This window comes from Sciurus vulgaris, assembly GCF_902686455.1.
Source record: "Sciurus vulgaris genome assembly, chromosome: 10".
Classification (NCBI taxonomy): domain Eukaryota; kingdom Metazoa; phylum Chordata; class Mammalia; order Rodentia; family Sciuridae; genus Sciurus; species Sciurus vulgaris.
In genome coordinates this window covers 44,677,315-44,703,254 of record NC_136470.1, presented here as the reverse complement: position 1 = coordinate 44,703,254, position 25,940 = coordinate 44,677,315, and the positions used below count along the sequence as shown (strand labels likewise).

General features: G+C 31.3%; 1 long non-coding RNA gene across 1 annotated transcript in view; it reads right to left on the bottom strand.

The window, feature by feature from the left end:
• The window catches only part of LOC306670887, a 108,744-nt gene that overhangs the window by 43,160 nt on the left and 39,644 nt on the right, over positions 1-25,940 (bottom strand). The window lies entirely within an intron of this gene.

Here is a 25,940-nt window from a genome sequence, read left to right as displayed (position 1 = left end):
CTTTATTGAAATGGTACAGAATAGAAGACATGGACACAAACCCAAATAAATACAATGTTCTCATACTAGACAAAGGGGCCAAAAACTTGCAATGGAGAAAAGATAGCCTCTTTAACAAATCGTGCTGGGAGAATTGGAAATCCATATGCAACAGAATGAAACTAAACCCATATCTCTCACCATGCACAAAACTAAACTCAAAATGGATTAAGGACCTCGGAATCAGACCAGAGACCCTGCAGATTATAGAAGAAAAAGTACGTCCAGATCTTCAACACGTCGGCTTAAGACCAGACTTCCTTAACAGGACTCCCATAGCACAAGAAATAAAAGCAAGAATCAGTAACTGGGATAGATTCAAACTAAAAAGCTTTCTCTCAGCAAAGGAAACTATCAGCAATGCGAAGAAAGAGCCTACAGAGTGGGAGAAAATCTTTGCCAATCATACTTCAGATAGAGCACTAATCTCCAGAATCTATAAAGAACTCAAAAAACTCTACACCAAGAATACAAAAAATCCAATTGACAAATGGGCTAAGGAAATGAACAGACACTTCACAGCAGAAGATCTACAAGCAATCAACAAACATATGGAAAAATGTTCAACATCTCTAGTAATAAGGAAATGCAAATCAAAACCACCCTAAGATTCCATCTCACCCCAATTAGAATGGCGATTATCAAGAATACAAGCAACAACAGGTGTTGGAGAGGATGTGGGGAAAAAGGCACACTCATACATTGCTGGTGGGGCTGCAAATTAGTGCAGCCACTCTGGAAAGCAGTGTGGAGATTCCTTAGAAAACTTGGAATGGAACCACCATTTGACCCAGCTATCCCACTCCTTGGCCTATACCCAAAGGACTTAAAATCAGCATACTACAGAGATACAGCCACATCAATGTTCATAGCTGCTCAATTCACAATAGCCAGACTGTGGAACCAACCTAGATGCCCTTCAATTGATGAGTGGATAAAGAAGCTGTGGTATATATATACAATGGAATATTACTCAGCCATAAAGAATAATAAAATTATGGCATTTGCAGGCAAATGAATGAAATTGGAGAATATCATGGTAAGTGAGATAAGCCAATCTCAAAAAACCAAAGGTCAAATGATATCGCTAATAAGTGGATGAGCACACATAATGGGGGGAGGGAAGGTTTAGTGTTAGGGTTAGAGTTAGGGTTAGGAGGGGGGCAGGAATATAAGAAGGAAGGACTGTATAGAGGGAAAAGAGGGGTGGGAGGGGTGGGGGGAAGGAAAAAAAATAACAGAATGAATCAAACAACATTACCCTATGTAAATTTATGATTACACAAATGGTATGCCTTTACGCCATGTACAAACAGAGAAACAACATGTATTCCATTTGTTTACAATAAAAAAAAATATTATGCAGTCATCTATTAATTTCACTTGATTTACGATGTTGCTTAGATCAGAAATATCTTTATTGATTTTTTTGTTTGGATGACTACTCTATTGGTATTAAGGATATGTTGTATTTTGGGGGAATGTATCTTGGGCTTTATGTTAAGAATTTGTTTCTTTTTTAATTTAATTAGGTGTATTGCTATTTGGAGCATATATTTTTACTGTCATTTTATCTTGTATTATTTATTTACCATATGTACTGATCTTCTTAATAAAAAAATAATTTTTTATTGAAATCTGTTCTATCAGATATGAGAATAGCTAACCCTACTTGTTTCTGGACTGTATTTGCATGAATTGTTTTTGTTTCATTGTTTTGCTTTCAGCCTGTAGATATCTTTACTTATGAGACAAGCCTCTTTCAAACAACATATCTGTTGTCCATCCTGCTAATCTATGTGTTTCAGTTGGGATGTTGAGACCATTTACATTCAGTGTTATTATGATTATGTGTTTGTAGTTTCCTTTGATTTGTTTGTTATATTTAATTCTGTATTTTCATTTAATGTTTTCATTTATAGTGATCTTCACCTATTGGAAGTTTTGGGAGTTTGCTTTTGGGTTCTTCTGTATGTAGTATATCCTAGAGTATTTTATACTCATAGATTCTTTTAGTTTATCCTATTGCCATGAATTTTTTAGTATATCCTTGTTAAGGAAAGCTTTTATTTCCCCATCAATTTTGAAAGATACCTTGTTTATATAGGAATCATGGCTGGCAATTGTTTTCTTTCAGACCTTAGAATATCTCATTATAGGTCCTCCTTGATTTTAGGATCTGAGTTAAGAAGTCAGAAGTGAGCCTTATAGTTTGCTCTAGATGTGACCTGATGTTTTATCTTGCAGTTTTCAATATTCATTCTTTCATTTCTAAATTAGGCATTTGATTATGATATGTCTTGGAGAGGTTCTATTTTGATTTTATCTATTTGGGGTTCTATATGTATCTTCTATGTGGATATCTATCTCATTAAAATATGGGGGAAATTTTTGTTATTGTCTCATTGAAGATGTTCTTGATACCCTTAGTCTGTATCTCCATGTTCTCTTCTATCCCAATGACTCAGGTGTGTTCTCTTGATACAGACCCAGATGTCTTGTATAGTCTGATCATTTTCATTTTTTTTTCCTTTATTGCACACTGAATGCTCAAGTTTACATGCTCCATCATTAAGGCCTCAAGTTGTCTTTAGAGCTAAAGTTCTATTTTCTTCTGAATCTAATTTTTTGGCAATGCCTTTGAGTGATTTGAATTTTATTCAATTTCTCCTTCATTTCTAGGACTGATTGTTTTCTTTTCATTATGTTTTATTGATATATTTTTTCATCTCATGTATTTACTCTTTTAATTTGATCCTTTGATCTTCTTTTAGTTCATTGAACATTTTACTCATCAAGTTTTTTATATAATCTTTCTCCAAAATTTTATCCAATTCCATAACTTTGAAATCCTTTGCTAGGGCATTATTAATTTTGAAGGGAGATTTTTCTTCCTATTTCCTCATGTTCTCACAGGTCTTAGACTTATGCATCATATGAGATAGGTTCCCCTTCCTCTTTTATGTGTGTTTATTTTTGTGTAGTTATCTTTTTCATTCTTGGCTTGTCTGTTGGATGTATGAGTATGCATTCAGGCATGGGATATGTGGTGACTGCTTGTTCCCTTTTGGAGCCAGGTTGTTGCTTTGGGATTTTTGTCCTCTTTACATTTTGAATTAGTGCTGGGATTCAGGTGGGTCTAGATTGCATATGGGATGAGATCTGAATGACCTGCCTGAGTCATTAATATTGCTCAGCAGCAGGATTGCTACTTTGTGAACTTGAAGTGTCTTTTCCAACCCTAGAAGAAGGGGTGGCCAGTATAGCACTAATGTTAACAACAGATGCAACCTCAAGGTACATGTCTGCTATCTACTTTGGCACCTCTAACACTAGTTGCCACTCTGTAAGAGTGGTGGGGTAAGCATTTAACGTCATCAACAACAATAAGAAACTTATGTAGGTCAGGCATTTAATACCAAACATCTACTATATCATTAAATGTATTAATAATCACAACATGAATAGAGTTGGAATTACATGAGCTAAATAATTTTATGAGAGTATTTTTGCAGTTTCTTAAATGAAGTTAACAAGGTAGGAAGACAAAAGAAAGCTTGAAATATTTGAAATCTGAAGAGATGCTGCAGGAGAAAGTAGCAGATGATGGCTATATAGAAGAAGGAAAAAATCATTAGAAGTAATGAAAAAAACAAAAGTGGAAGAAGGAACAGGAAAAGTTGATTATTAGTGAGAAAAGAGAGGAAGGGTCAATAAGAAGAACAAAAACAAGATATGAACATACAAATATCAAAACAACTCAAACCCACGTGTAACTTTGTACCACTTGATTCAAACTGTTGTAGTTTGGATATGAGGTGTCCCCCAAAAGCTCATGTGGGGGAAAATGCCAGAAGGTTCAGAGGAGAAATGATTGGGTTGTGAGAGTCTTAATCGATCAGTGATTAATCCCCTGATAGGGATTAACTGAGTGGTAATTGAAGTGATAGGGGGCTAGAGGAGGTGGAATTAGAGGCATGGCTTTACGGCATGTATTTGTATCTATCAACTGGAGATGCCTCTCTTTGCTTCCTGATCATCATATGAGCTACTTTCCTTTGCCACACTCTTTCACCATGATGTTCTGCTTCACCTCAGTCCCCATGGAATGGAGCCTGCTGTATGTGGATTGAGACCTCTGAAACTGTGAGTCCTCAAATAAACATTTCCTACTCTACAGTTGTGCTGGTCAGTTCATTTAGCCACCATCACAAAAAAGTACCAAGGCAAATAATGGATGAAGAAAGTCATTAAAATGAAAGTAAAATTATATCTCTATAAACAAAAAATAAATTAAAATAAAAGAAAATTATATATATAAATATATATATACACATATATATGTATAATTTATATATACTTGAACCTATCCACATAGTAAGAACCCACACACCCATACCCACAAAACCTTGCAGGAAAAAAGTTAAAAATAATAAAATATGATGAAATTTAAAAAATTAAAATGAAAAATACAAAAAAATGGCAGGGGATACAGATAATAAAAGATAAAAATCCTTGATGAGAAATGAAGTTCTTTTTTTTCAGCTGAGGTTATCAAAACCGTTGGGAAAGATGGGTTTTTATTCTTTTTATTTATTTTATTTTATTTGTGTCTCTGTAACCCTTGGGTCAAGAACTGGGAAGTTGTTAAGTACAACATTTATATTTTTTTTCGCCAAGCTGCCAGTCATTGTGGCTAGTATTCAAAGCTGGTTTTAGCAATTCTTAGTTTTCTGTCTCCCAGTATAGAATAGAATGGTCGGGCTAGTGTTGACAACTTTTGTATTCTTGTAATGAAGTTGATTTGACAAAAAAGAAAAGAATTTTACAAAAATAAAGCAAATGGAAAATAATCTTATCAATAATATAACCCAATATTAAAGAAAATTTCAGTTGTTTTTAGTATTTTGAAGTACTTATACATTCATAAAGAAAACAGTATTTCTACTAGCATATATTTCTGGGTTTTAATTATTCAATTTTTATTTATTTTTACAGACTTCATTATGATTAGCATATATTTCTTCAGGATACTTTGGATGTAAAAACACAGATTAGGTTATTTTTTCTATACTAGATGGAGATATTTGACATCTGGAATTTGAAGCTTAGAAAGGAAGATAGACATATAAAATATCAAACTGAGACAGCAAGACAAGAGTGATTATAATGTAAAGTGTCAGTTCTTTTCTGCTGAACATTCCCACTTCAGGTGAATGGAAATTTCTCCAAGGACCACACTGTTTAAATATTATGAGAATGGAAGCTGTCGTTGTCTACCTTCTACATCCTGTTAACCAGGTTATGTGATTCTGCTAGATAGTCAAAGAACTGCATAAGTATAAATCATTTATCCTTAAACCCTCTTACATTACTGCCAGTATAAGCAAATCTCAAACATTCATGATTCTTTTCAAATCAATGACAAAAGTAAAGGCTTCCTGATTCTTTATTTAGAAGAATTCGTATATATGTGCTTTGAGGTTGAAAAACAAATAACACTCTAAGCTGATATAGTGATAAATGGCAAAATCTGTCAAATACAAAAAATATTTTAGAACAAGGGTCTTTATTTTTTGTTTTTTAGTAATTATGGCAACATATTTTTTTTCCTCAAAGAGCAAGTTAGAATTATCTGGGTACTTTATTGACTTAGAGTAACACTTTGTACAAAACTATTTTTTTTTTAATGAAACACGGTTCTCTTCATATTTAACCACAAATTATTTGTCTCAGGGTCCACCTAATGATTTCTACCATTTCTAAGTTCTTAATTCTGCCCAAAAGTTAACATGGACCTCATACTTCTAGCTGGAGATTTCTTCTATTCCTTAGCTTTTATGAAATAAATACACTCACTTCTTTTTAGTAGTTCTCTATCTTCTATCCTTCAATTGTACAATTTTTCTTGGTAAAAAGAACAATTATAATAGTAATAATAATAATGATATTATTATCTTTGTGTTATTTTAGCTGAGCATTTAGTTGACACCCAAAGACATTCATAAATCAAGGAACAAACTGATTATGAAACTCCTTTTTACAAATTCAACTGGAGAAATTTGAAGATGCAGCTCTATCATGACCTGCATGGCCATTTATTCAGATTCCTGGACCAGGTGGTGAGGGAACAGAGAAAAGACAAACAGACACAAAAATAAAGAAAAAGCTGGGTCTTGGTTGTTCACTAACAATCCTGGTAGGGAAGTAGTGACACAAAACAAACTCAGCATGTATATTATATAGGTATAACCATCTAAAGGTTTTATTATGAGAAAGTTTCTACAAAGTAAGTGGAACCAAGGTTATAAGTATGAACAGCCCGGTTATGATTATTAGTTTGCACCTATAACTTTCTACTCCTGAGCAGCTGCCGTCTGAACCTCAAGGTTGAGAACTAAATAGCTCTGTGGCTTGCACAGAATCTCCCAATGAACAGGGTGTCACCATAATAACTAGGAACTCTCAAATCAACACCTTCACACTGAGAGTTCCCAAGAAAGGCATCACATCGGTCACAGGTCAGTTCAAGACCCATAATTCACTAACTGCTTCTCATACAGCTCTTAACAAATGTGCTATTACAAGGAAAACTACTGAAACAGTAGCATAGCTTGTCAAGTAATGTTACTTAAAATTCTGCAAAATTCCATGTGTATTTAAATTTTTGATTAAAGTATTGTATTTAAATATTTGATTATGTTACATTTAAAGTCAAATTATTTTATATAGCAAGGTATGGAATACCAGTGGATTTGGGAGGAAAGTCTACAAAATTTACTCAATGATAAACAGTTTTTTGAGAAATTTTCTGTATATAAATTATTCTAATAATATTTTGAATAAAAAATTGATGTGATATTTTATTAAATTTGAAAATGTTTTAGTATATATATATATATTGCTATGTACAACAGGATTTTAAATTTTGTTTAATGAGAAACTGAATGACTTGTTTAAAAGTGAATATTAAATACTTTAAAAGGACAATATAAAAAACATAGGCTAGACAGATTATTAAAAACAAATTATTAAAGTTTTTTACCCAACTAATTTTTAAAAGAAATTGCTGTTCAATATAATTTAAAATTTTGTTTGCATTTTATAATCTACTCATTTTTCTGTTTGCATCTGATTTTAGTGCTGTAATTTAATATGTAGAATCATTCAGTCTTGCTGGTTTTGATCCACATGCTCTTCAAGTCAGTTTAGTTATTTTCAGCATAGCATGAAAAAGAATTTTCACTTTAATTCAAACCATTTTCCTCACATAATGTCAATGTATACATGACAGTGTTAGCAGAAATTTTACCCAAATGCTATCATACATTATGAATAAATAAAAAGTATAAAGTTATTTTATATTTTTTGGGTTGAAATCATCCCTCCTTAGAAAGTATTTCAAAGGAATAATTCTTGAACATTTTTAAATTATCAAATGAACATTTTTAATTCCCTAAGGTTTAGTATTTGTTTATTCTGCTACAAATGGAAAGAGTGTTGAAGAGAAATGTCATTTATTTCTGTAGTTCTTATTTTTTTTTTCAGGAATGTCTAAGAATGTATCCTATTTTCAAGAGGTTTCTTTGTAATGGTGCTGTTAAATGTATACATTTGCTTCCTTTATCTTAAATTCATTTGGAGTTATTTAATATTACTAGTTTCACATTTCACCAGTGGAGAAAACATAAATAACTCTGCTATCTAGACTTCAGCACATGAAACATTTTCTAACAAGCATCACCATGTCAAATATAAGTGGATTGGCTTTAGAAGATTAGTCAAACTGCTTTACTATTTACCTGTGAAAATTGAGGTCTTGGGTTCACATAACTAAATGAATTTCCTTGAAAAGCATTTTTGTAAGTTGCTAAATCACAACTAAATGGACCATTTCAGAAACAAAAGAATACTTTCTTGTGTTAGCCTATGTATTTCCTAAAATTCTAACAATGGCAGCTTAAAACAAATTTATGTAAAAAATGTACCCCAAATAGTATTTTGTTAACCACTTTGCTGTATTTCATCTCTGAGTTAAAGTGCTTGATATTTATTCTATTTTGAATATTGTTATACAATTAGAAAAAGGAAGGTTTACTTCAATATATGTAGTCATAGTAAAGATCATTTTTTATTATTATTTTTATTTAACTTTTAATTTTTTACAGACTGTATTTCAATTCATTGTACACAAATTTTTGACAGATGAATTTTAAAACACAGCAACTAATTTAAGAGTAAACTAGAATCTAAATAGCAGTTGACAATCTAATTACTCAGACCCTCCATAGGGGAAGCACATACATTTTAAAATAATTTCTGCATATTGCCCAGTACAATTTAGAGATAAAATTCAAATGAATTATACATGTTGTTTAATTGTATTAATGTAATAAGATGAAATACAAACAAATCAAAAATAATTTCCATATTATTAGGGCTAGTTGCCTTGACATATAAATGATTTTTGGATATCTGATTAGATTATTGACATCTATAAAAATTAACACTGTTGGTTATGCTTGAAAGTTATGTTTAGTACACTTTTATGTTCTGATATTTTCATGTAAATATCACTTAATTGACTATGGTATATTTAATTTAATTATATACTTTTACTTATTCTGAAACATCTTGTTTTCTAGTAAAATATCAACAAATAGTACAGCTAAAATTGGCATTTTGAAATCATCTCATCAGATATTCTGTCCCAAAAAAATACAAATATGAAACTCTATAGGAAGTGGAAATCATATGCTTCTCTTCTAAATAAAATACATACTAATTTCTAAAAGTTTTAATCTAATGCACAAGGACAGAACTTATTACATCTAATTGGTTATCTCAGTCATAGAATTTAAACTTCACATAAACTATTTGTTAATAAATCAAGCAGCCTTGATTTTTCTGTGATCGCAATTCAAGGACAAGCACAAAGATTTTCCCTCTATGAAAAGCCCATATTCAGTTTAGAGTCATTGCGTGACTAGTCCTCCCTTGGGCAATGCAATGCTTAACTAAATGCTGAAAACATTAGTGTGTCAAAGACCAAGATGGAGTAGGAAAAAAAATGTAGTTTAAAGGCATCCAATTGTGTAAAGTTCAGTACCTTTAAGTTTATCAAAATTAAGAGTATGACTTGCTGTCATAATCAATAACATGTCTGGGAACACATCTGGTTCTTTTAAGATTGCATCAATAAGGAATGAAATTAATAACACAAATTCCACACTAAGAGCAATAAATCTAGCCTTCTTACCAATTATATGAAGTCCACTGAATCTGCACAAAAAATCACAAGTAATTTTTCTGCAAGTTTAGTAATATAGATCTCATCACTTAACTGTGGCCTTACAAAAGAATTAAGAGAAATTTTCAGAAAAAAAAGTTTAATTTTTTTGAAAGAATTATTTTCCTTCAAGAGGGCAGAACAACAAATTATAACTCATATTTATAATTTTTAAAATAATGTGAAAATTTTTAACAGCCTGTTCTACAAAGCACATTTCAGTAACTAAACTGTATTCTTCCAATGTATAGAACTATTTTTATAATATGAATATGAACATAAAGTGAGATTTAAGTAGAAACCCTCTATTCTATTCCTAGAAAGTTTTACTATATTGATAACTTTGTGATATTCTTTTAATTAGTACATTGTAAATTTTTCTGACACTAAGAAAGTCGACTCCTTTGTAATATTTATCCTTCCCAGAGTTTCCTTGTCAATTTTATGGCATTTGTTGAAGAATGGGAGATTTATATTTCATCCTACTTTATCCTTCACCCCAATAAATCCTGTGTTGACATTTTTGAAACAATTAATTGTATTTTTATAACATATAAAACTCACAGGGCAATTCTATAATTAATACTTGTGTGTACATTTTTTCTAGTAGTAAAAATTTGTAATGGTTATTGTGGGAAGCCATCCATGACTTGCAGAATCAGGCTTGGCTGAGCCATGGGACAGGGAAGTCTGACTTCCAGAAAAGGCAGTCATGAGAGAATGTTTCAGATAGCGTGGTATGTGACTCACCACCTGATAAAATGCTAATCCTGCTGGGATGACCCGCTAAAGCAAATGACTTCCTTAACTCCACCCCATCCTATTCCTCACAGAAGCAGCTCCTCCTGGTACCCCTTTACCTGTACCACTATTAATAAAGGGAAGGTGGGCTCCTCCAGGTTGTTAGAAGTCATATTTTAGCATGGCTTAATCTGTCACGCTCCCTTCAATTCAAATAGATAATTGTCCCCTGTGTTTATTTTATTAAATGTTTCTTAGTTATTGATCTACAGTCTGCAAATTCCTTGGACAGAAACCCTTTCCCTCACCCATGCTGGACATGGAAGAAACCCTACAAGCTATGTTATGCAAATCATTAAACTCTTATAAGAAAAGCACATTTATTCTTTGCCAACGCTATTTCAATTATTCACATTGGATATTTGACTCCAGCCTTCAATGCCAGACACAAGTCTTCAGTAGAATAAAACTGAAATTTCTGATTAGTTTTCTTTGCTAGATTCAATTTCTTTAGCAAGAAATCAGTTTAATTACACATATATAACCAACTTAATGTGCTATTGATAAATCTGTTATTAATATACTTTAGTCTTAATATGTCTTCGTTCCCTACATCTTCAAAATCAAATGATACTATTTTATCTTCAAGTCCTTCTTTTTAATTTTCTGGATTTCTTCATACAAATAGTTATTGCCAGTCTTGTTTTATTGATGTAAAAATCAACTTCAGCTGATTAATCATCATGTAACAACCTTATAGATGTTATTTGTGCTTAATGCTTTAATTTAATAAAACAACAAAAATGTGAAGGGAAAATTTTTGTATGGAAATATACTCTGAATTATTCTTTGAAATAGTTTTTGTTTCCTGGTTTTTAGCATTAATAATTTAAATTGAAGAATATATTTAAATTGCCATCAAGAAAAATAATTTTTTAATTATTAATTTTTGGGGGGAGGACTGGGGATTGAACACAAGACACTTTACCACTGACCTACATCCCCAACAATTTTTATTTCTTATTTTGAGAAAGGGTCTCTCCAGACTACTTAGGCTTCACTGAGTTGCTGAAGTCCACTTCAGACTTATAAGCCTCATGCCTCAGTCTCTGAAACTGATGAGGTTGTTACAGGCATATACCCCTGCACCTTGCTAAGAAAAAATTAATTTATAAAGAAAAATTTGTAAGAGCTCATGGACCTAAAATGCACATATAAATATGTGTTGTGTGCACATATATGTGTAGGTACACACTCAATTTTAAAGATACCTAATAGTGATAATACAGAATGTGATTAGGGAATAATAAGCCCATTGTTTTCAAATAGTTTCTTTAAATTTCATAGTTTTTGTCTGAGATATGTTAAATTTACTAAATTTTTTCTCTCTCTCTCTCCCCTTCTTTGGTATTCCTTTAAATATCCTCCATTAGAATTGCATATAAAAAGACATAAAGAATGTGAGCATAAATTAAAATAAGTAGGAGTATTCAAATTTTGAAAAAGTGGCTGAGCCAGACATGGTGGTACATGCTGGTAATTCCACTGAGGCAGGAGGATCACAAGTTTAAGACATTCTGGGAAATTCAACAAGACCTGTCTCAAAATTAAAAAGCTCAGTGGAAAGCTCTTCTGTGTTCAACTCTAGGACTGCAAAAAAATGTTAAGAAAGAACATGATAAAAATCATTGGAAATTTCTATCATACAAGTAAAACACAAAGATATTACTTTTATTATTGAACTAATTTAGTTTTATATTTTTAGATGTCTATCCTCTTAAAATCTCCAATGGCCTATTTCCTTACTTACCCATAGCTTGATAATATAACCTTGGAATTGAGTAAGCATTTCCGTGACTTCTATGGTTGTGCTTTATTTGTTGACTAATTTTTTCATTCTTCATTACATTAAATATTTTTGGAAGATAAGCATTGTGGTAGCATTTTGAAATAAAGTGTTGACCAAAACATAAAGGACTATGAAGCATAAAATTAAGAGGACTAAGCAAACACTGAAACATGCAAACATTTAAATTGATTGGAAGGACAATTGTCCTCATCTTATTGCACATTGTACACATGTATCAAATTATCATCCTGCACCCATAACTATGTACAATTATTACAGGTCAACTAAAAATTACAATTTTAATTAATTTAAAAATATGTAAAAGATTAATGGAAGAGTACATCATCCTATATAGGAAAGACCAGTATTCAGTGTGGATGCGAGAAATACAAGTACCGGTAGGAGAGGGTCTTTTATTCTCCCTCAGTCAAGAGGAAACAGCTAGCAAAGGCCAATTATAAAGGGAGAAATATCAGACAAACTGAAACAGAACAATAAATATAGGCAGTAGAACTGAAGTCAAAAGTGTGGAGAAAATACAAGAAATCCTTTTAGGCTCAAATAGTAAACTAAGCAAGAAGTTATGTAGAAGGCATTTTGATTTTGTCACATAAGCAGTGTGGTTTCATTGATGGAACAGATGTGATCAGACTTGGATCAGTCATAGCTCTTAGTCAATAGTGTGGAAAATAGATTAGAATCAGTAAGAGCGCAATATCTACTGTGAAAAATGGATAAAGTGTGAAAGAATATTATGTTTTTTGTGAGTTTCTTTTCTCTCTATATATAATGAAGAGAGATAAATTCATATGTATATATTATATATTGATATATATGTATTTATATATAAAATATATATTTTTATTGTAATCTACAGAAAAATCTAGATATCAAAATGTACATCATTTTCAAATTGTACACCAACATTATTTTCTTAGCAGACCCATTTTGGCTTTTGAAAAGCATGCAGTTTGGGGATTGAAACACACAGAAAAGCCAACTTGTCAATTAGATTTGATTTTATCCTAATTTCAAGGATATGATTAATCCATCAACCATCACTCATGCCATGCTGCTGTCAATGGATATAAAGCAGAAAAATTGCATTAAATACATTTAATTTTCAAATTCCATGCAGTTTTCTAACACTACAGTTATTTTCTCAAAGATGCTTTGATATTTTGACAAATTTGTGGGATGATCTGTATTTCTCCTGCAAACAAAATGCATTTCACACTAATTGATCTTTTCCTCCAAACATTGATCTGCTATGGTTGAATAAATCCAGTTATTTGATTCAGTGTCACATAATATTTTCCCCTTCAATTTCCTCTTTATGTATCTGTATACAAAATGCAGAATTCAAAATACTTTTCTTGTACTTTAATACTTCATAAATGAAGTAAATTCCATCAATTGTGCTTTAAGTTCTTTTTAGTTCTTTTTAGGTTATTAAATATATTCTTCTTTTTAAACAAATATTCTGAGATAACTCAATACTAGCAATATACTTCAAACGTTTTATATTTACTAAAATATACTTAAACATATTGTATTAAGTATTAAATAACCCTTATTATAATGGTACAGTGATGCTATACATTATAAACTAGTGCTTAGAATGTGTAGCAGCACTACATTTTGTTTTATATTGTTTTATTTTATTTAGTATTGGGGACTGAACCAAGGGGTGTTTTACTCAACCATTTTAAAGATTTTATTTATTTATCTATTCATTTATTTATTTATTTTGAGACAGCATCTAGGTAAGCTGCTGAGACTGACCTTCAACTTGTGATTCTCTTCCCACAGCCCTGCACGTTGCTGGGATTACAGGTATGTGCCAACACACCTAGCAGGTGCTCTTGCCTTTTATAAATTTCATAAAAATGCAATGACTAAAATTAAGAAATTGTTCAACAAAAGTATTATTTTTATATGCTTTTGGTTTTACTGATTCTTTTTCACTGGGAAAATTGACACCTGATATGTTATTCTTTTCATTGACAAAACTGAAAAGCTTACCAAATATTCTTGCCTCACTCTCTGGGTTATTTACTTATCTGGTGCCAACTTTGACTTTTTTTTTTTAAATACAGGGTTTCATAGAAATGTTATACACTGGTCTAGTTTTTCATCCTTTTTACACCATTGAAGGTTTTGAAAATAGCATTTTCTTGTGAACATACGACATGTGGCATATGTTTAAGACTTTCCATAAATTTGTAAGTTTCCATAAGTTCATATTTTGAATTTATCAGCACAGAGAATGATGCAAAATTGCACTTCTATAGGTTTCTTGATTTGAAGTAAATCTCAATAATTTCTTTTAAAAAATCCCATTAATAATTTTAAGTATTATCTTAAGCAATATATGTTAAAATAGGCATTCATAACAACAAAACTTACTTGTTCTTATATAATCAATTCTTTATGGATTTAAAATATCTATGAAATTCCATATTGCCTATATTTTTCAATTAATATCTACTAGCTTATATGCTTTGGATTCTTACTCTTATGTGCTTAGTAGGCAAGGATATAAAAAATAATAATTAATTGGATGGTCTTCAAATATCCTTTTTTTCCATTCCCAAATACAGTGAAAGACAGTGAGAGAGCAAGAGAGTAAAGAAGTGTCGGAAGGAGCTAATCCTTGTGGTGGAAAAAATACACTTGTACAAAATCATTCACAACAAATTTGTCAGGCAAAATGAAAAAAGGGAAAAGACTGGAGCTTCAGAAATAGAAAGAAGTAGGGGATAAGAGCATGGAATTTACAAGGTGGTCATGAGGAAATATTTTCTGAAGCATTGTCAAAGAAATTTGGTGTTGTCGATGTAGAATTACCCTCTGGAAGATGGCATATGACATTTAGTTACATGTTTACTTTTCATAAATGTGCTGTAGAGTGAGTTTCCCCTGGAAAAATGTGCTTCATTACTTAAATATATCCTTCAAAGAGAATCATTGTATGAAGAAACGTGAAAATAGTCAAACTAGAAGAATTGAAGACAGTAGGTCAAACTTATCAAAAGAAAATGTGCTTTTCCAAAATTCCTCACTCTTAAAGGTAAAAATAAATAAATTCTATAAATGGTTTTATCATAAAATTAGGCAAGCAGAGCATTTTTCTCATTCCCTGATTCATGATTACTATTTAAAATCTGCAAATCCTAAGAAGCAATTCAATCAGATGACAAATATTCTATTAAAATCCTCATTTTTTTCAAAGAAGAGGACTGAGTTTTCAATAAGTTGTCATAACCATATATCTAAGTTAACGATAGAAGAAATAGTGTTTGATTCTGTCACCTTTTTTTCTTTTTGAAGAACATAAAAGAACATTTTGAAGAACATTATGGTCTATCTAATGCAAAGCATTTTTAGATTAATTTTAGCTATAATTCTTTCAAAGAGTAAATACATAAGGATATTCTTCTTTCTTATTATTTTCTTTTAGATATTTTTATTAGTTTTTTATCTTAAGCATTTTTAATCATATAGCAATAGTGTTCATCTTACACACTCTGCTTAGTTTCTCCAGAGCTTTTTGTAAAATGAAAACTTTACACCTAGTATGCAAAAAATGCCTCTCACCCCTTCTCTCAACACTGGTAACCATTCAACTTTTTTGTTCCTGTGAACTTGGTCACTTTGAATGCCTCACAAAAGTGGAATTTAATGGTATTTATGTTTCTGAGTGTGTGACTGACTTATTTCACTTAGCATAATGTCCTGGATGTTCATGCATGTACTGGTATGTGACAGGACCTTGTTCCTTTTGAAGGGGGAGCAGTACTCCATTGTGAGTGTGTACCCTGTTATGTTTATCTATTATCCATTGATTGACATTAGGGTTGCTTCCACCTTTTACCTACTGTGTGACTGTGGATGATGCTGTAATAAAAATGGTTATGCAGATTTCTTTTCAAGAGCCTGATTAGAATTATTTTGGAAAAATATTCACACCTGGAATTTCCAATGGTTTTATCTTTAATTTATTGATAAACCTCTATAAAATTTCCACAGTGCTTGTATCAGTTTAATCTTACCTACACTGAATAGGATTCCAATTTATCCACATCCTTTTCATCAATTTTTGTTTTTCATTTTTGTCAAAATTTTTATTTTCTGTGTTTTTAATAGTAACCATTTTAACATGTGTGAGGCAATATCTCATTGTATTCTTGATTTTTTTCTATGTAATCATTAATGTTGTTAGTATATCAGCCATTTATATATCATCTTTGGGGAAATGTCTATTCTAGTCCTTGGTTCATTTTCTATTTGATTATTTTTTCCTACTGTGAACATATTTTGTAGCTAATTTTACAATGCAAATTTTCTTTTAAGTGTTAATTCTTTTTTAAAGATTAAAATTTTTTTATTTTAAAATCGTAGATAACCATTATTATGTTGATATATGCACCTTGTGCAGGTTTTTATCATGAAAGTTGGTGAATTTTATCAAATATCTTACTGCATTGATTGAGATAATCACATTTTCTCTCATTTATTCTGTTCATATGGTATATCACATTTATTGATTTTTGTGTGTTGAATTATTGTTGCATCCCTTGGATAACTCCCAATTGACCATGATGAATGTGTTCTTTGATTCAGTTTCTCATTATTTTGCTGAAGATTTTTGCCTCTATGTTCAACATATTTGTAGATTTCGTTCCTATTGTTATAAACTTGTCTGATTTTGGTATCTGGATAGTGCTGGCATTCTAAAATGTGTTTGGGAGAGTTTCTTCCTCTTCAATTTTTTGGAATAATTTTAGAAAAATTTGTAGTAATTCTTCAAATTTCAGTAGAACTCAGTAGTGAGGGCATCTAGACCTGGGTTTTCCTTTGATGGGATGATTTATTTTACTGATACACTCTCATGCTTGTTATTTTTCTGCTCAAGTTTTTCTTCATTATTCAGTCTTGGCAAGGTGTATGTGTTCAGGAATTTGTTCATTTCTTATAGTTTTTCGAATATATTGGAACATAGTTCTTTACAATGCTATGTAATGATTTATATTTCTGTGGTATTGTTGTAAAGTCTGTTCTTATCTCTTATTTTATTTATTTGACTCTTCTCCTTTTCTTAATCTTAGTAAGAATTTGTCAATTGTTTATCAGTTGAAAAACTAGCTCTTTTTTTTTAATGGAGCTTTTTATTGTTTTGTTAGACTCATATATTTCTACTGTGATCTTTATCGCTTCCTTCCTTCTACTAATTTTGTTTAGTTTTTTTTGTTTGTTTCTTAAATGATTGATTTTTTAAAAAATGTAAGTATTGATTGCTAAAAACTTCCTCTTAGTTCTTCTTTTGCTGTGTCCCATTTTTTTTTGCATGCCATATCCCAATATTCAATTGTTTCATATATGCTTTAAAATATTCTTTTTATATTCATCCTCTATTTATTGGTTTTTCTAGAGTAAGTTGCTTAATTTCCATGCATGTGATAGTTCTCAAAATTCATTTTGTTACTGATTTCTAATTGTGATCAGAAAAAATATATTGAATAGAGGTCAGAAAGGCTACACAATATTATACTTCTAAGATACTTAATAAGATCTCAATTATTAAAAATTGGCTGAGGCTTGTCTTGTGACCCACCATAATATCTATCCTGGAGAATATTCCATGAGAAGAATGGATATGTGTAGTTGTTAATTAAATGTTTTGTAGATGTCTATTACATGCATTTAGTCTAGAAGGTAATTTGACTACTGTTTCTTTGTTGATTTTCTGTTTGAGCAACCTGTTCATTGCTAAAAGCATGGTAATAAAGTCCATTAACATTAGTGTATTGGAATCTATCTCTTGCTTTAGATAAATTAATATTTGCTTTGCATATTTAGGTACTATAATATCGGGTGTATGCATATCTGTAATTGCTGTTTCCTCTTGTTGAAGTGACTCATTATGATATAGTGAGCACTGTTTTTTTTTTTTTAATCTTTTCATTTAAGGTCTATTTTATCTGATATAAATGTGACTACTCCTGCTTCATTTGGATTCCATTTACATGATATATCTTATTCATCCCTTCACTTTGTCTATGCATGTCATTAGAGTTGAAAAAAGGTTTTTGTAAAAGCATACAGATGAGTCTTATTATCTATTCAGTCACTTTATGTCTTTTTATTGGAGTAATTAAGCCATTTATGTTTAAGGTAATTAATGACTCATAAGGTCCTACTATGCCCATTTTCTAATTTGGTTTCTAATTTTCTAGTTTTGTTATAGTTTCTTTCTTTTTCTATTATAGTTTTTCCAAGTAAGTGATTTAGTCTTTTTTATCAATTTTTATTTGTTCTAATTAGTGGTACATGACAGTAGAATGCATTTATACATTTTGATAGATCATGCATAAATGGAGTGTAATTTCTCATTTTTCTGATTGTACATATTATAGGATCACATCAGTCATGCAGTCATTCATGTTCATATTAAATGTCTGTTTTAGTGTACTCTTTAACAGTGTGTTTTGTCTCCTAGCTTATTAATTTAGGTTTGTGTATTGCAGATTTTTGATTTTTGGTTACTATGAGGCTTACAAAATCTTCTTTTGGTTATGATAAGCTATTTTTAATAAAAATTTTAAATGTTTTAATTAGTTATACATGACAGTAGACTGCACTTTGATACATCATATATAATGGGTTATAATTTCTCATTTTTAAATCATAATACTACAATGTGATCATAAAAACGAGAAACAAAAAGATAATAAAGCTCTACACTTTTACTCTATTCCTAGGCACATTTTGATTTTTTGATTTTTTTTTTTTTTGGTTCTTTTTTTGCTTCTATTTCATGCCAGTCTCTGAACATAATAATGAAGTTATTAAGTTGTTGTTTTGTTTTTTAATCTTCAGAATAAAGATATGAGTAGATTAGACACCATGTTTGCAATATTAGAGCCTTTTTTGGTTTGAAGTTACACATTTTGTAAGTGAAATTTCTTCACAACAAAAGAAATTTAGTTTTATTTTATTATTTTTTATTTCTTAGCTATGTCAAAAGAACAAAATAACTCATATTTTATTATGTCATGTGACAAGAATTAAGGGAATAAGATTTCAGGTAAGAAAGCAATAAACTTTAACCCATATACAAGTAAATTAGTACTAATTTCTATATTATTTTTACATTAAACTTTAATAGACAATGCCCCTGTATAGTTGAAATTTGAAACTCACAAATATATGATAAGGTTGCTATTCCTTTTTCTTGTTTTGTTTTTTGGTTTTTGTTTATTTTTTTAAATTAGTTATACATGACAGTAGAATGTATTTTGGCATATTACATATAGAATATAACTTCTCATTCTTCTGGTTGTACATGATGTAGAATTACATTGGTCATGTAATCATATATGCACATAGGATAGTAATAATGTCCAATTCATTTTACTAACTTACCTATTCCCATTTCCCCTCCCTTTCCTTCATTTCCCTATATGTAAGTATTTCTATTCTTCCCTAATCACACCCCCCTTATTATAAATCAGCATATGCTTATTGGAAGAAATATTCAGCCTTTGGTTTTTTAGGTTTGACTTATTTCACTTAGTATGATATTCTCCAGCCATCATCCATTTACCAGCAAATGCCAAAATTTCATTCTTCTTTATAGCTGAATAATATACCATGTGTATATACACCACATTTTCTTTATTCATTCATCTGTTGGAGGGCACCTAAGTTGGCTCCATAGTTTAGCTATTGTTAATTGAGTTGCTATAAACATTGATGTGGCTGTGTCACTGTAGTATGCTGATGTTAAGTCCTTTGGATATAAACTGAGGAGTGAGATAACTGGTGCAAGTGGTTTTTCCATTCCAAGGTTTCTGAGGAATCTCCAAAATGCTTTCCAAAGTGGTTGCACCAATTTGTAGTCCCACCAGCAATATATGAGGTAGCTTATCCCCCTCATCATTGCCAACCTATTGTTTCTTATATTTTTTGATACTTGCCATTCTTAATGGAGTGAGATGAAATAACTTTTCACATTGTAGGTATCACTATAACATGAACATGAACAAAGTAACATAAAGAAGTTCTTATGTGCAACATAGACTTCCATTGGAAACAGTTAAGATTTATTCCTAAAATTACAATCATTGTAGTGAATTACATTTAAAATAAGCAACATATGGAAAATAATTTTAGACAATATAAATATAATGTATTGAAGCAAAATAGTAATTAAAAACACTAAAAACATATGCCTGGAATACAATAAATTGTGTTCAAATTACTTAAGTGACCAAAAAGGAACATTTTGACTTAAAATTTATACCGCCTTGGTAGTAGTACTGAATGTGAGAGACATTCGAGAAATCTAAAGAAAATACAACTCAGAAATCAAAATTTAGTGAATTATTATACTATTTTTTTCAGAATAGTTTTGGGAATGATAGCCTGTAGTTCAGTAATTTTTATGGTAGAAAAAAATATTTAAATATTCTCATAACAAAGTTTTAATATTATTCACAATAGGAATAGAAAAGGTCCAGATTAATTCTAGTCATATATGAATATCACTTTTACTTTCTTTACATAAGAGCTTTTGAACTAGATCTATTATTTGACATACAAGATAGATATGTGTCTGTCACTTCCATCTTCCACAAGGTTCTAGGAATGCATGTGTAGGTGGTAAGTAAATATCTGTGTCTCCTTTTCTATTTTGTTATATGAAACTGGTACACAAAACTTCATTGGCAGATTTGAAATTTCAGCAACATAGAACAAAAAATTCCAGTGACTTAGAAACATAGATATCCCAAAAATTAATTCAAAGTAAGAGCCAAATTTAGACCCAATGAAGTGAGATTAACAATTTAAGGCATGGAGTTCAATATTTGTGGAAATATCTACAAATTCTGGAAGTTGGGACAACAGAACTATTGTGAAGATGTTCAGATTTCAGAGCGATAAGTAGAGAATCCCTGAAGTTTTAGGGACAGGTTTATCCTGAAGGTTATGTCAATTAGAGGATAAAGATTATTTAGGTATGTTCAAAAATTAAAGTTGAAATAAAATTAAATGAACGCAGGTACACACACACATAAACACACACACCACAACACCTATATAAATACATGAATAAATATATAATAAATAAATATATAATAATGAAGTAATCAGCAATTATAAATTGATGCATACTTAGCACCCAATAAATATAGGTCAAATTTAATCCCCCTCATAATATTATGAAACTTTAATGTAAAATATTAGTGGTTTTTAGTGGTTTAGACAGAATACTGTCCTATTAAATAGGTCTCTACCCTAATTCATAGAATGTGCAAATATCTGTATGGAATCACGTAGTCTTGGGATAGGAGATTGTGATTTTTATCTAGGTCATTCCAGTGAAGTCACAAGAGCCTTTAACATGGAAGAGGTAGGAAAAAGAGGAGTTTAAGTGTTACAGTGATATGATGTAAAAATATTTGATCTGCCTTTGCTGACTTTAAAAATAGTTCACAACCAGTGACTGTATAGCTGGAAAGGTCAGGAGAACAGATTTTTCCCTACTGCCTCTAGAATGGAATATACTAGGTAGATGCCTTGATTTTAGCCCAGGTAGACCCACCTCAAATTTATTATCTCCATAACTGTAAAGTGGTATAATCGTATTCATTTAAATCACTAAGCATTGGGTAATTGTTTAGACTAAAAATATAAAACTAATTCTCTTACTTCTGTTTCACTCTTTCCTTTTCATCTCTAGCAATGTTTTCTTCCAGTTTACAAACTAGAAATGTAAAATGCTTGATATTATGTCAGCTTTTAGACCCAGTATGTGAATATGTGATCGTTTTCTGATCAATGAGGTTTGAGAAATGAAGTTACAATAACAAGTGCTGAACTGGGGGTAGGTAAATGATAGATACTTGCCTAGTATGGGTAAGGCCCTGGCACCATCCCCAGCACCCCACACACCCACACACACACATATGAAAAAAAGAAAAAAAGACAAAAACAAAAAACAGAAAGCATGCTTTTATTATTATTAATTGTTATTATTATTTTCAGAAAAGAGATATACAAGGAAAATCCCAGCTTTCTCAGGATGGATATGGTCCTATGTATATATGGCATCTGAAAATATTATAATCGAGGATGAGTAGAAACACAGAGCAGCCTGCTGATAAACTTACTAGGAGTGATATTTTTGTATTTTTCCTACTTAGTCCTTTTTAGCTCAGATTCACTATTCCTGGCCACTATAATCAACACAACTGACAAAGTGCCAAATACTTTACTGGAAGGTTTTAAAAATATTTCTATCAATTGCATTTATCTAAAATATTAGGCTTGAAATACTATTAAGAAAGAATTCAAGCTATTATTCCATTACTTGATTTTAGTGAGTCATTTCTGTGCACTGATTTTCCTGAGAAGTTCACATAGCACTTAATAATTTGTTTTAATGACTTAAAAAGTGGTCATGATAAGATTCTCTATTCTAATAGAGCATGGATTCAATATTTTCTCTTTGCAAATTGCAATATTTGCTAATTTTCTATGGGAAATTCATTTCCCTAGATTCTTGAAAATTTTGTCTTTAATTATCTACTATACAAATTTCTTTTGTTTCTGTAATAATATTTGATAAGTCCAGATACAAAAACTGAATTGGAGTTAGTAAGAGCTTTGATCAATATTTTCACACATTAGAGATTTGCAAACAATAAGTTGACAGATATACATGATGAGAAAGTTGACAAGGCTCCCCATTGGAATTTGTGAATATGTTTGTAATAGTTGCATTAGAATTTTATCTTAAACATCATTTGCTGACAAATTTAGTTATTTTTCATAAGTTTAGGGAAAAATCATCATATTTGGTAGAGAATTTGTTTACTTTCTTAGAGGATTTGGTAATAGAATTAAACAAGATATAACACTGCCTCCCCCCCAAAAAAAAATTCCAATTACTCTTTCTAGATGAAATCAGAATTGATACATACTAGAAACTGCCACTTTAAATGTGGTTCTCTGTATTGCCAAGGTTATTCTTAGAATCACGGTAGGACTCAAGCCAAACTATCTTATTGTGCAATAATATAGGCATCAGTCTCCAAATCTAGTTACACTCAGCCGACAGGTAGTTATTTAGGGAGACCATCCACAGGGAGTGATTGGAGTCCCATCTGTTTAAGCACTGGCTGCCAGTGATAGCAAAAGATAGGGAAGATCTATCATTCTAAGTGAGGGATCAATGGCTGAGAGCACACTGTGAGAAAGCAAGTCAAGAGTGTTATTTTGTATTGGGGAAAAGTCAGAATGATATTGACCCTCACTAAGTCATGTAGAATTGGATTTAGGGACACACTTTCCACTGTGAGTGCTCCCTGTACCTTGTTAAAGTCATTGAAACAGCAGTTAGAAAAGACACTTCAAGTCAGTACCTATCATTAAAAAGAATAAAAGTATGTCCATTCAACCACTCTTCAGAGAAAAAGAAAAATGTCAATGTTGTAGAACTCCCAAATCTCTCCTGTCTTTTGAGATGAAACACATAAGTGAGCATTTATTACTCAAACACAATCTTCTCCCATCAAGCAGATGGGTTGTCTACTTGAATAGGATATAGTTCAATCAATCACAGAATCATAGGCTATTATCTCTGGAGGATATCTATGGTATTATCTAGTAAAATCATCTCAAATTAAATGTGACCTAAAGAAGCTAAGTGACCACCTCCATGAGTACATAAAAAACAACAAAAAGCTGTTGGAGGACTAAGGCATAAATTTAATTCAGATCTTTAATTTAGTATTTTATTCTCCTTCCACAATATGATGCCATTCCAATTAGCCACTCATCAGGTAATTATATTTTTGGAAATATATGATCATTTTCTATAGTTAAGACAAAATGATACAATGTAATAAACTTGTATCAAATACATTAAAGTTATGACCAATATTCAAAACTTCTTTTGTAATACGATATAATTAGAACACTAAAAATTCAATTTCTTAGCATCTCTTACCCTTTCCTTACCTATTAAAGCTCATTCCAATGGATTTATTCATACATATTTTGGAAGTTGACACTAAGATAAGTATCCCATTTTTGAAAGCAGTATCATGGAAACTTTTGCTTTTTCTTTGGTTCCATTAACCAAGTTCTTGGGTACTGGGATGCAGGCTTCAATTTTGTGTGGGCTGGTATCATATTGAGTTAATAATTTGGGAAGATCTTTCTCATTCTAATTTTAAAGCTGAAATGTTCATGTGATCAATGGGTAAGTGGCTTCCTGATTGCCCTTGATTGTGGCAGAATTAGTTTCTCTAGACTTCTAGTTTTGTGATATTTTTCTGTACATAATTCCTGGAATACTGAACAATAAAAAGTCTGCCCCTTTCACAGTTCAAAATTTAGAGAAATACATTTTGTTTTATTAATTCATTTCTCTTTCTCTACTTGAAGCAGTCTGTATGTTTTTTGTTATATAAACTTGACTAATATAAAATTGGCATATCTTTGTTTAATAAAATATTCAAATGAAAGAGAATATGAATTAAATCTTCAATATTAAAAAGACAACTTTATAAAGGAAACTGATCTAAAGTTAGACTCAAAAACATCTAAGATGTGATTGTTCAAGAAATAAGGAAATGACAATTCAGTTGTCAGAGGAAAACTGAATTTAGGGCAGCAGAAATAAACTGCATACAGCTACTTTTCAACCTCTGTACAGATTGCCCATCACAGATTGTGTTGTAAATAACCCAGGTGTGTGTGAATCATTATAGATACTGGCTTAAGTACAGTGGAGACTATGGGTCAATTTTGCAGATACAGTTAATGGTGAAATTAAACTAGAGAAGGCCTTGAAAGAGTAGAAGCTTTTGAACGAAACAGTCTTTGAAAGGTTTTGAAAAGGGAGTGCCATGATAAAAATGGTATTTAAAAAATAACATGGGCAGTAATATATAAAACAATAGAGGAGCTGGACTAGAGAAATATTAAGATTAATGATGCTGGAAAGAAGGCATAAATACAAGAGCAAGGTCTTTTAGGGAGAGATGATGTCCATAGCATAGGGATTCATTTAGTGAGCAGTTAACTTGAGAAGATAGACACTAATAAAATTTTTCATAAAGACCATAATGGACTTGAAACCCCAGGTGTAAATAAAGAGTCATACTGTGCTAGAAACAAGGCAAGTGTGCATAGATGATATAGGACTTCAGAAATGAGAGACTTTCTTCTTTGTGGTCCATGGGTGAAAAACTATTGTGAACAGAACCCAACATTATAGAAAGATGTTTTGGAAGATTATTTGGGAGAATTATTTGGAAAGTGATCAAGGACATGGACCACAGTAAAGTAAGACAATGAAAAATTCACATAGATCAAGTCTGTCAATGGTATTCCATGGACCAGGCATAGAAAACAAAACAAAAAAATCTTCAGATATCCTTTTTAAAAATGCACATAAATATGGTAACTCCAGACAATCCATAAAATAATTACATGAAAATAAGTGGTGATAGCAGTATTTTAAATCCATTTCAGGGTTTAATATAGACACAAATAATGTCCCTAAATACCATATTCATGAGTATCTTTTGTTTAATTTGTCTTTTAAAGTTTGAAAGTGTAACATAATTTTCAATGAAGAAGACACTAGCTATTCTGGGGAGATATTTGCTATCCCTAACAAGAAAACTCATCTTCCTCCATCCCAACTAATTAGCCTTATAGTCAAGATCTTGTTCTTGGGCAGACATTTATTTCTCAGGCTAAAGGCCTGGGGATGTGGCTCAGTGGCCAAGCGCCCCTGAGTTCAATCTCCAGTATCCCCCACCTGAAAAAAAAAGTTTTGTTTGCCCCATCCTTCCTCATGACCACTGAGGTTTGGAGGGCCTGAAGGACTTTTCTGGACCAAACATTGTGTGGGGGGAAGTTTCCTTCTGGAGGAAATTTCAGAGATTTTCATCAAGAGGAATCATTCCTGTATGGGTCCCAGTGTTAATAGAGGGAGCT